Here is a 12,931-nt window from a genome sequence, read left to right as displayed (position 1 = left end):
TATTTTGTCATATCTTGCCCTGTCCGACGTCTCCCTTCAGACTCTTCTTCTTTTTTAAAATAATTGGATTAGGGGCTCTTGCAACTCTTGTCACCATCCATCCATCCATCCATCCATCCATCCCTCCATGTGTCAAGCACATTGTTACATGTGTTGCCATCATCCTTCTCAAAACATTTTCTTTCTACTTGAGCCCTTGGTGTCGGCTCATTCCCCACGCTCCCTCCCGCATGAGCCCTTGATAATTTATAAAGAAATAGTTGTCTGCTAGAACAAGCCCTCAGGTTCCTGGGTTGGGGGGGACAGTGGGTAGTTGGGTAGGTACTGTAAGATACATCTGAGTGAAAATATATATTTTCTTAATAAATAAATAAAATGAAAAATGAAAATATATATTTTTTAAAAAGATCCATCTGAGTGAGGGGACAGTTCTCAGCCATAGCCAGCGTCTCCAAGCCCTTCTCTGTCCCTGCTGAGCATAAAGTGACACCTCACCTCCTCAAAATGTCTCACAGAAACCTTCCCTGCTCTCTCCACCTTTCTGGTGGTGCCACCGCCAATTGGAGGGAAGTACAGGCTCCTTTAAGACATAATGATTTATTTCTGTCCCCAAAGTTCATTAAGTCAGGATTCCTTTGTTCGCTCTCTCTGACTTTCTGCACCTTCTCGTGGGACAGCCCATCCCTCGGTCTCTTCCTCTCTCTACCTCCCCCCTTTCTTCCTTTGGGCTGTTCTGTCTCCCAATCTCCCCTCACCCTGCCCCCTCTACTCTCATTCCACTCTAAACACCTGGGCAGGTCATTCCCGCGAGTCCAACCTGCTCATGAAAACGCACACTGTGACTCCACGCTCCTTTCCCTCTTCTCCGGTGGCCAGTCCCGTTCTAACAGGCACCAATGTGAATGGGTGGCTCATCACCAGGGATGCGACTTTCCTGCAGACCTGTCTCTTTTAAGCTCAGTCTAACACTCTCACTTATCTAAGTCTCAGCTGGAAAACTGGAAAACTGAGTGTGAAGGTGTACATGTTTTAAATAAGGCAGGTAGGGTTTATAGTTTGGCCATTGTGGTGGCTGTTGGCAGCAAACATTATTCTCTAAGAAGAGCGACTGCCCAATCCCTTCCCCTTCCCGCTCTGTCTCCTCACCTCCAGAATGAGAATTATCTGAGGTCCCAGTGACTGAGATGGGCATGGGTGCCAGTGAGGCAAAGGTAGGTAAGAGATCAGTCTGAAGAAACTCCCAAATACTGAGGTTCCCCCTCCACCCGCAGACAGAAAGCAAATAGATAAAAGCAAATGATCCCTTCCACCGTGGAGGGAGGCACACTCCAGAAGGAAGGGATGGAAGCAGAGAGGAACAGAAAGAGGGAAGGACAGAACTGACTGAAGATAGAAGCCGCCCATTCAATGATGAGGCTCCTCTCAAAACACTTGCATGCGTGCATTTACTTGTGGGATTGTGGGGACTAGCTTTAGACCTGAAGTGTCGTTGGACAAATCAAATGTAACTCTCCAAAGACACAGCAACTGGCTACATCCAGAATTAGAAATAGCGAGACCATCTCTGAGCTTGGACAAGTTGCAGGGCGAACTACTAATCTCTGTTTCGCTGAGGCACTCCCGATTCCCAGATGACATATGGCCCCTGTTGTCAATACCTATTTAAGGCACTGAATCAAAAACTCTGGAATGTTCCTTTACATTGTCGCGGCCTGATTTTCCACAATAATAGAATACGCTAGTTCATCCGGATTGATGGTGTCCAACCTGGGGCCATTGGACTCATGGGGGTTCTTGAAGGCACTCATGGCTGGAGGTGTAGGAGAGCTCTTTGAGCAATGTTCAACATGCTTTTACAAAGTCGAAAGGAAATGGTGCATTTACCACCTCTGTCTCCCATCCAGTCTGCACGGGTTGATTGAAAAGTCACGTCTCGGTGTCCAGCTGTCATGAGCTGCTCTGAAAAGGACCACCCTGGAAGGTCCTGGAGAGAGTCAGAGGAAAATGAGCAGAACTCAAAATCCTCCAAGAGATGGGGCTTACTGGTGATACAGAGACAGGTGGAATCGCCAAGACTCTGGCGCTTAGTTGGGTCTGGACCTGCGCTCCCCTCTGCAATAGAAGAATCAGTGGAATGAATCGGGCCAAAGGGCAGCACTGACCCCAGGACAAAGTCCAGAGGGTTAGGAGAAGGAGGGGTGGAGACAGGAAACCCGAGGGGAGTGGGATCAGTGATGGGGCATGGAGGGGACTGCAGCAGATGGGGGATCAGACTGGGTATGGATTGTTCGATGTACAACTATGATCTGCTTTGTAATCCTTCGCTTAATTCACAACAGAATTTTTTTTTAAAAGTCACATCTCTGTGTCTGGTGGGAGCCACAGCCATTATGTGTGTAAAGACATGTTCCTGATCAAAAGGTTTATTTAACAATCACATAGTGTGTTAGTCCAGGTTGACTAGAGAATCAAATCCAGAGAGACTCATATGTGTGTTAAGAGAGAGTTTTATATCAAAGAGCAATTGTACACTAAGAAAACATCCAAACCCAGTCCAGATCAAGTCCATAAGTCTCCATAAGTCTGATATTACCCCCTGTGTCAATACTAGCCCATAAATTCCTCTTTAGACTCACACAGCCATGTAATGACGTCGAATTCAGAAAGATCACAGGCCAGTGGGTGGAAAGTCTTGTGGATCCAGTGGTGGTGGAAGCATCAGTGCTGGCAGGGGTCTCCATGTGGCTCCTCCAGTTCCAGGGCTCTGGCTCTATCAGCATAGCTCCATGTGGCTTGTCAACAGGAATGTCTTGCAGTGAGTGAGTGTGTATCTGGCCTCCAGTGAGCTATTTATCTCCATTTACGCCTCCCAAATGAGGTCATCAATCTGTGACCTGATTGACAGGCTAGACTCCACCCCTTCTCAAATTGACAGGAGATAGAATATCTTTGCTTAACAAAGGCTGAACATAAAATGATTTCTTTAAATAATTGTTTTACCAGCCAAATGTTTTAAAACAGAGAATCTCTGGGAGAAAGTAATGGAAACAGGCCGTCATGATGCAAATGCTCCCAACCACTAAATTTTATTATCCCTGTGATTAGCAGATAGCTTTTAGTTGACTTTTCCATAAAAAGTCATGGTCTGGCAACATCCACAAAATAATTACACTTGATTATAGTCAAAAGGCCGAGAAGAAGCATCCACAAGTGATTGGGTGGGACTATGCAAATAAGGTGCTTGTGATCTGCCAAGGGGATGGGACAGATTTTTAATCATGCAAATAAGGTGCATGGGACCCTTCAGAAATGAGACCATGCAAATAAAGTGTATGAAACACTAATGAAGAGACTGGTCGATTTTGCCATTCACTAGGTTTAAAATGGGCCAGCAGAGGTCTAGGAAGGGGGTTCGGACGACCACCAAGAAAAGAGACAGGAGCAGAGCATGCATTTCAGACCTGGTGTCCCTGTAAAAGAGCTGTAACTCTGGAGGTGAGGACAGACGGTGAGAAGTTCCATCAGAGAAATGGTGGCAACAGAGGCAGCAGAACCAGAGATCAACAGGAGATAATACGATGGGTTTCCACTGAGTGTGAGACCTGAATGCCTTCAGACAAAAGGCTTGCTGCCAGAGTGGGGTGCCTCTGGACACTTACTGGGGGAGTTAAAGAGCTTTGTAACACTTGCCAGAGCAAAGCAGAGGCCAGGCCAGCCAAAGAGACTTGAGGGACCAAGGGACTGAGCACCTGAAGGCCCAAGGGCCAAAAAAGAAGCCTGCCTGAGGGCACAACTGAAAAAAGGCTGTCCTAATTGAAGAACTGTATCCTGAGTCATTCCTGATACTGAATTAGAACCTACTACTTCCCTAATGATGGCTCCGAGGTAGCAGAGTGGTTATGAGTTGGGTTGCTAACTGCAAGGGCAGCACTTTGCAACCACCAGCCTCTCCTTGAGAGAAAAGCAGGGCTTTCTCCTGAGTAACGAGTTAGTCGCAGAAACCCATAGGGGCAGGTCTACTCTGTCCTATCGGGTCTCTATGAGTCAATATAGACTTGATGGCAAGGAGTACTTCCCTAATAAGCCCCATAATGGTATTGTTTATGAATTCTGGATGGCTATTGCAACAAATCACCAAACCCAGCAGAGAAGTAGAGAATACTCTAGGAGGAACAATTTGTGGAAGAATTGGTAAAACAAACAAACAAACAAAAAAACCCTAATGATAATAAATTGGAAAGAGGAGGTACGTCTGACTTCCCTTCTGTAGGCACCGGCCTTTGCTGATGCTGACAGCCATTCTCTCTCCCCTGTGGGAAGTTAGAGACAGGGAGCTACCTTTCTCGTGGTATTTTTGCAACCTCTAAAAGCCATGATAGTGCTGTGGGTTAGGTGTCGGGCTACTATCTGCACGGTCAGAGATTCAAACCCAGCAACTGCTCCACAGGAGAAAGCTGCAGGGCTGGAGCCCATAACGATGCTGGTTCTGGACACCCTGAGCAGGGTTACTGTGCTTTGGGATCCATTGGATGGCAGTAGGTTTGCTATGGTTTGGGGTCCATTCCTCTCAACCCCACAGCTCCTAATTCTACCATCCGATTTCTGGCCCATTCCTACTAAAATTCTCCTGTGTCCGCAGAGTCTGCACTGGTAATTTTCTAACAGCCTTTTTGTCCTCTGTGTGATTGACAGTCCCCTCTCTGGGTGGGGCTGTACTTAGTCGGGAAGCCTAGAGCTTCCAGGGTTTCACTGACAGTTTGGCCTGGAGGAAAGAAGCGATCTGAGGAAATGTTACTTGGCTTAGCAACTACTCCCCAGCACAGTGATGATGTGCACAGTCTTACAAATCTTCTCTCAGAGCCCAGGGCTGCCACTTACCTGTGGCATGTCTTGGAGATGTCCCCTGCCTGAGCATTCTCCTCTATAAAGGAGGAAGACAATGACTCCCTATAGGTTCTGGTATTTCTGATGCAGAAACTGAAGAATTCTACCAGCACCTTCAGTCCGAAATTGATCAAACATGCAATCAAGATGCATCAATAATTATTGGCTATTGGAATGCGAACGTTGGCGACAAGGAAGGAGCAGTAGTTGGAAAATATGTACGTGGTGATAGAAAATGAAACTGGAGAGAGCATGATAAAATTATGCAAGACCAATGACTTGTTCATAGCAAATACCTTTTTTCAACAACACAAACAACAGCTATACATGTGGAGGTCTCCAGATGGAATACCTCTGTGGGAAAATATGGTGGAGAAGCTCAATATCAGCAGCTAAAAGCAAGCCAAGGGCCGACGGTGGAACAAACCATCAACTGCTCATATGTAAATTCAGGTTGAAGCTCAAGAAAATCAATACAAGTCCACAAAAGTCAAAATGTGATCTTGACACTCTCCCACCTGAATCTTGGGAACATCTCAAGAATAGATTTGGCACATTGAACTCTAATGACAGATTTGATGAGCTCCGGGATAACATCAAGAGCATCATTCATGAAGAAAGCAAAAGGTCATTAAAAAGACATGAAGGGAGTCAACATCAGTGGGTACAGGAAGAACCAAAAGTTTCAAAGTTGACTGCAGCGATGGCTGCACAACCATTCTTGAGAATGATTGAACTATTGAATTGTATGATATGTTAATTATAGCTCCATAAGATTAGAAAAAATTAGTGGGGGGAGAAATAGGAAAGCTGGTGAAACCTCACTTATAGCATGATTATATGCGACTTCCGAAGTGATGTCCAGAAAAAAATTGGATATCAAGTCAAAGACCTTTCACTCATGATTGATTAAATCATGTCATTTATTACATAATGATAGCTAAATGTATTTCCAGAATACTGTCAATTAATGTATCCTTTTAGATAATTTACATATTCTAAATGGATATGAATAATAATAATGAGTCAACAGACAAGAAAGAAAAAATCGAACTGGATATCAAAAGAGACTCTGAAAGAAAAAAAGACTCGGAAATTTGCTCTGAATCATAGAGTAGTCAAGGTACATGGAAGAAATGATGATATCAACGAGCTGAATTGCAAATTTCAAAGGGCATCTTAAGAAGACAACGTTAAATATTATAATGAAATGTACAGAGGCTGAGAGTTAGAAAACCGAAAAGGAAGATCAAATTCAGCAAATCTTAAACTGAAGGAATTCAAGAAAATATTCAAGCCTCGAGTTGTCAGTTTGAAAGATTCTATGGGCAGAAATATTGAATGATACAGGAAGCATCAAAAAAAGATGGTGAGAATACCAGTCACTGCACCAAAAAAAACTAGTGGACATCCAACCATTTCAAGAGGTAGCATATGAGCAAGAACTGATAAAACTGCACTGATAACATTATCCAAAAATAGGGGTCCGGGAATTGATGGAATACCCATGGAAATGTTTCAACAAGCTGAGGATGCGCTCACTTGCCTGTGCCAGGAAATCTGGAAGACAGCTACTTGGCCAACTGACTAGAAGAGATCCATATTTGTACCCACTCCAAAGGAAGGTGACACAGCAGAATCCTCAAAATATAAAACAGTATTATTAATATCACATGCAAGTTCATTCTTGCTGAAGATCATCCAACAACGGTTGCAGCATACACTGATGGAGAGTTGCCTGAAGTTCAGGCCAGATTCAGAAGAGGATGTGGAACAAGGGATATCATTGCTGGTGTCAGATGGATCTTGGCTCAAAGACGCTAGCTTATGTTTTATTGACTATGCAAGAACATTTGACCATGTAGATCATAGCAAACTATGTATAGCCTTGAGAAAAATGGGAATTCGAGAATACTTCATTGTGCTCTATGGAAACTGTACATGGAACAAGCGGCAATTGTGGGACCGAAAAAAAAGAATACTGCATGGTTTAAAATCAGGAAAGGTGTGTGTGAGAATTGTATCCTCTCGCCATATGTATTCCATCTGCATGCTGAGCAAATCACAGAGAAACTGGGTAATCTGAAGAAGAGTATAGCTTCGGGATTGGAGAAAGGCTTACTGACAAGCTGCTATATACAGATGATACAATCTTGCTTTCTGAAAGTGGGGAGGACTTGGAGCACCTCCCGATGAAGATCAAGGACTGCAGCCTCAGTACAGGATCACAACTCAATGCAAAGAAAACCAAAATCCTCACAACTGAGCCAAGAGGTGTCATCATAACAGATGGAGAACAGATTGAAGTTGTTCAGGATTTTGTCTTGCTTGGATCCACAATCAATGCTCATGGAAAGAGCAGCCAAAAGATCAAACGAAGCATTGCATTGGGTAAATCTGCTGCACACGACCTCTTTAAAGTGCTGAAAAGCAAGAACTAAGGTCCGTTGGCCCAAGGAATGGTATTTTCTTTCTTTTTTTTTTAGGTTAAAATGTATTACTTTTATTATTATATTTCCCTTTTGGCCCATCTTAAATTTTTTTCTGTGTTTAATATTTTCTGCTTTCTCTGATTTTTTGAATTGAGCTATCATTGTGGGTATAATACCATCAGTTCTTGATTTTTTTTTTCTAATCTTTTTTTAAAAATTATTTTATTGAGGGCTCATACATCTCTTATCACAGTCCACACACACATCCATTGAGTCAAGCACCTATGTAGACCTGTTGCCCTCATCCATCTCAAAACATTTGCCCTCTACTTTAGCCCTCAATATCGTTTGCTCGTTTTCCCCCTCTCTCCCCCCTCCACTCCCCCCTCCCTTCTGAACCCTTCATAATTCATAAATTATTATAGATTTGTCATAAGTTACCCTGTCCGACGTCTCCCTCCGCCCTCTTCTCTGCTGTCCATTCCCCAGGGAGGAGGCTATACTTAGATTCTTGTAATTGGTTCCCCCCTTCTACCCCGCATTCCCTTCACCCTCCAGGCCACGCCCCTCTCACCACTGGTCCTGAAGGAGTCATCTATCCTGGGTTCCCTGGGTTTCAAGTTGCTATCTGTAGGGAATGGTATTTTCAATCGCCTCATATGCACGTGGAAGTTGGACATTGAAGAAAGACTTATTCAATGCATTTGAATTGTGGTGTTGGTGAAGAATATTGAAAGTACCGTGGACGGCCAAAAGAACCAACAAATCTGTCTTAGAAAAAGTACAGGCAGAATGCTCCTTGGAGGGAAAGACTTCATCTCACATGCTTTGGACATGTTGTCAAGAGAGACCAGACCCTGGAGAAAAAGTAGAGGGGAAGCAAAGAAGAGGAAGACCCTGGACAAGATGGACTGACACAATGGCTGCAATGCCCGGCTCAAACACAAGAACTATTGTGAGGATGGTGCAGGATGGTTCGATTGTACATAGGGTCTCTGTGCGTCAGAACCAAATCCACAGCAACCAACACGAACAAACAACAGAGGTGCTGGTTGGAGCCCGATGGCCTAGTGGTTACACGTTGAGCTGCTAATGGTGAGGTCAGCGCTTTCCAGGCTTTCTGCTCCAGTAAAGAGTCACAGTATCAAAAACCCAGTGGCTGGTTTTGGTTCTATCTTTCCCACAGGGTCACTCTGAGTCAGAACCAATTTGACAGCAGTAGGTGATAGGCGCTGGTGTCCTAAGAAAGAGAGGCAACAATCCATGGAAACCTCTTGGCACAGAGTAAATACTCCACGCCGTCACATGTCACATGTCGTTGTATTTCACGTCACTTCGTTGTGTCTCTCAGTCACTGCGGTTTTCAGAACTGCGAGGTCTGCGGCAGCCCTGCATCAAGCAAGTTTATTGTCAGACGGCACGTGCTCAGCTTGTGCCGGGCACGTGTTGGGGATCCTTACACTAGTTCAAAAGTTTTCCAACATGTGACTTCACCCTTGATAGGCTACCATAGTGTAAACATAACTTTTAGGTCCACTGGGAAACAAAGAGTATTTTTTTGGAGACAAAGGGCATTTGTAGAAGTCTAAATATAGGCATGTACATATGTAAATATATGTATACATAATGATAGGGAAGTAGATCTATGAACATATATTTATAGTTTAAGTATTAAGGTAGCAGATGGACATTGGGCCTCTACTCAAGTATTCTCTCAACACAAGAACACTTTGTTCTAATAATCCGGCATTCCATGATGCTCACCTTCCCAACACGATCGCTGAAAATGGGTTCATAAGCAAATGTGGTGTAGAAAGCTGATGGTGCCCGGCTATCAAAAGATATAGCATCTGGGTCTTAACGGCTTGAAGATAAACAAGCGGCCATCTAGCTGAGAAGCAACAAAGTCTACATGTCATTTTGATCTTATGTAGTGTCTGAGGTCTTAAAAGTTTGCAAGCAGCCATCCAAGCTACACCAATTGGCATCTATTTGCCCAGATGGGAGTCGGCAAACGTTTGCAATGGAAAGACCAAATCCTATCCCTTGCAACAATTTAAAAATGATTCGAGAGCCCTAAATATATTTGTACAAGCAAATGAAATTGCTGTCCTCTGAATAATATCCTTGACATGAAGCGATGCTAGTTTTATTATCATTTTCTATTTTACTTCAGAGACGCATGTGCAGACTGAAAGAGCCGCATACAGCTTCTGAGCTGCAGTGTGCTGGCCCCTGTCCTCGAGCAACTGAGAACGAAGGGAAGTCAAGAATCCCAATGCCGTCTCACAGCGACCCCGCAGGCAGGGTAGAGCTGTCCCTGTGGATTCCCGAGGCTGCAACTGTGTAAGGGGGCAGAGAGCCCTGCCTTTCTCCAGTGGACTGGATGGTGATCTCAGAGTGCTGACCTTGCAGTTCGCAGTCCAACTCCAACTACCACGCCACCAGGGCTCCAGAGTCAGGAATAAGAGGAGGAGATAGAATTGTTTCCCTGAACAACTTCCTCCTTTGTCATGAGACCAGAAGAACTTCAGGATATACCGAGCAACCATGACTGAACGTTTGAACCGCATGCTCTCTAGAAGAGGTCTACTAAAAGGAGGGGGGTGGAGAGCAGAATTCCTAATTCTCATGGCATCCAGACTTTCTCAAGCCAATGCAACTAGATGAACACCTAAAACAATTGCCCTGAGACCCTCTTTAAGAGTTAAACCAAAACTCTCCCCTGAAGTCTTCCTAAAACTATACAATCATTCAGCTTAATTAGTAAGGTATACCAGTTTTGGATGTCAACTCCTAATCCCTTGATGTTGGTCTCCGAAACAATTGGCCTAGTAAAAAAAAAAAAATGTTACCCCAGGACAAAAGTCCAGAGTCTTAGGGAAGGAGAACGGAAACAGGAGGCGTGCGGAGGAGGCACAGTCAGAGGATTGCGATGCATGAGTTGAAATAAAATGTATGTAAATTGTTGAATGTGAAACTGATCGTTTGCGCTGTGGACTTTCACTAATTCACAGTGAAAGGCTTAAACAACATAGCTTAACAAAATCGCAAAAGAAATAAGGGGGGAAGAACAAGTTACATGCACAAGAGGTGCATACATTCAATGAGTTGTTTAACATGGCTGTCTTCAGACAACACAGATGGGATTAAGAGGACTAGCAGTTACACGTGTGATTAAATTAGACTGGCACAAAGCTTTATTTGATTACAAGACTGAACTTTGTCCATGTATGTTCATTCTCCATCATTGTTACTTCTCTGCAAACACACACACATGTAAACCCATCTCCATCCAGTCAATTCCACGCCATGCCAACGCCATGGGTGTGAGAGTAGAACACGCAGCATAACACGATAGTGCTACTTTCCCACAGAAGAAGCTCACTGGGCCTCTCCTCTGCCGTTCTGCTGGTGGATTCAAAATGGCAAACCATCTGCAGCACCCCGAGATCTTTATCTGCTAGTTATCTGAACATGAGAATTCCACCTCCTACCCTGATTTTTTCTTTATCGTTATTCAAAGTAAAAACGTAAACGTTTCCAAAGGTCATGATTGGCTAACCAAATTTATGGTTTGTCTGAGATACAACTCAGACTTTCATACCTATCTGAAGAAGTATTCATGTATCATATAGGAAAAGATGACTTCATCCCCGAGTCGACCCTACCTCCACCAAGGTTAAATGCTGACTGTGGCCCCTATGCTGCCTATGCGGCAACTAACATAATCCCATCGCCTGTAATTTCTACATGCATGTCTGACAATGAGATCCAAATCAAAACAGGAACACATTGACTACTCCCTGGTCTTTGGGCCAAATCAGGATTTTTATGAGATTCACATTTATTCACTCCGTACCTATTATGCAGCAGATACTATAAATAGTATGTATGTATATATATATACATGTGAGGGGGTACCCCCCAAAAATGGAAGAAATTGCTGAGTGGAGCTTTCTCCCACCCCACCCTCCCCCGCGCCCTACACACACACACACACACACACACACACACACATCAAGCAACTGGCTCTGATTTAGTCCACCCAGTGGCATTGCTGGGGAAGGCTTTCTGGTCCCAGTGACTTGCTGCATAATAGCAGCTTGTTCTCTGGAATCGTGTGTTTCATGGTGGCCAATTTAAGAGAACAGCATGTGGCTGTGAAATCTTGTTTCCTGCTGGGGAAAAATGCTGCTGAAACTGTTGTGATGCTAAACACGGCTTACAAGGACAGAGCTATGGGAAACTCAAGTGTACGTGTGGTTTCTCATTTCAAGAAAGGGGACATGGTGATCGATGGCGAAAGTTGCTCTGGACACCCGTCAACTTTTTGTAGTGCAGATGGAGTTCGTTCCACGAGGTCAGACTGTTCATCAAGCTTTCTATTTAGAAGTTCTGAAACGAGTGGGTAACTGTGTGGGACTAAAAGAGGCCTGATTTGTGGCAGACAGGGGACTAGATTTCCCACCATGACAATGCACCTGCTCATGCAGCCATCTCAGTGAGCCAGTTTGGGGCAAAAAACCAGCATGCCTCTCTTGCCCCATGCACCTGACTCACGGACCTTGCTCCACGCCACTTCTTTTTGTTTGTGATAATGAACATGAAAGGACAGCGGTTTGATGAGTAGAAGAGGTGAAGAAAAAGTGAGGGAGGTGCTCTCAGTCATCCAAACAGATGAGTTTGAACAATCTTTCCACAAAAGGAATCACAGATTTGACAAATGTATGAAGTGTAATGGAGAGTACTTTGAAGGTGATAAGGTTGTTTTGTAAAAAAAAAAAAAAATTAATGCATAGCTTTAAAAAAAAATCCAAGGTTTTTTGGGGGGTACCACCTCTCATATATGGCACTTCAGGAGCATTTACTGGTAGTTGAGGTCAGCGGTTCTCAACCTGTGGGTCACAACTCCTTTGGGTGTTGAAGGACCCTTTCACAGGGGTTGCCTAAGACCATTAGAAAACACATAGTAAAAATTTCACAATATATAATTCCATATTGTTTTGTGATTAATCACTATGCTTTCATTATGTTTAATGATGTTCAATTTGGAACAATGAAAATACATCCTGCATATCAGATATTTACATTATGATTCATAACAGTAGCAAAATTTCAGTTATGAAGTAGCAATTAAAATAATTGTATGGTTGGGGGTTGTATTAGTCCGGGTATTTTAGAGAAGCAAATCCACAGAAACTCATGTGTAAGAGAGAGTTTTATATAAAAGTTAAGTACACATCAGGAAAACATCCCAACCTTGTGCTGCCCAAACCCACAAGTCCAACATTAACCCATATGTCCCACACCAATCCACAACGTCTTCCTCCATCTCCCAAAACACACACTATGACGCCGACTACAGGAGGAAAGCTGAATCAGTGAACGTGTAAGCATCTCAGCACTGGCAGGAGTCTCCACACAGCTGCTCCAGCACCCAGGGCTGCATCGGGGCAGGTCCATGTGGCTTCTCCTTGGGGATGTCTTGCAGGAAGTGATCCTTGCCAGCTGAAGCAGGGAACTAAGTACCTCAGGGGTCACCACAACCTGAGGAACTGTATTACAGGGTCGCAGCCTTAGGTGGTACTAAATAAGGATTGAGAAAAATATGA

Source organism: Echinops telfairi, unplaced genomic scaffold, assembly GCF_000313985.2.
Source record: "Echinops telfairi isolate 266 unplaced genomic scaffold, ASM31398v2 ScPeMD7_7424;HRSCAF=8462, whole genome shotgun sequence".
Classification (NCBI taxonomy): Eukaryota; Metazoa; Chordata; class Mammalia; order Afrosoricida; family Tenrecidae; genus Echinops; species Echinops telfairi.
This window is presented reverse-complemented; position numbering follows the sequence as displayed.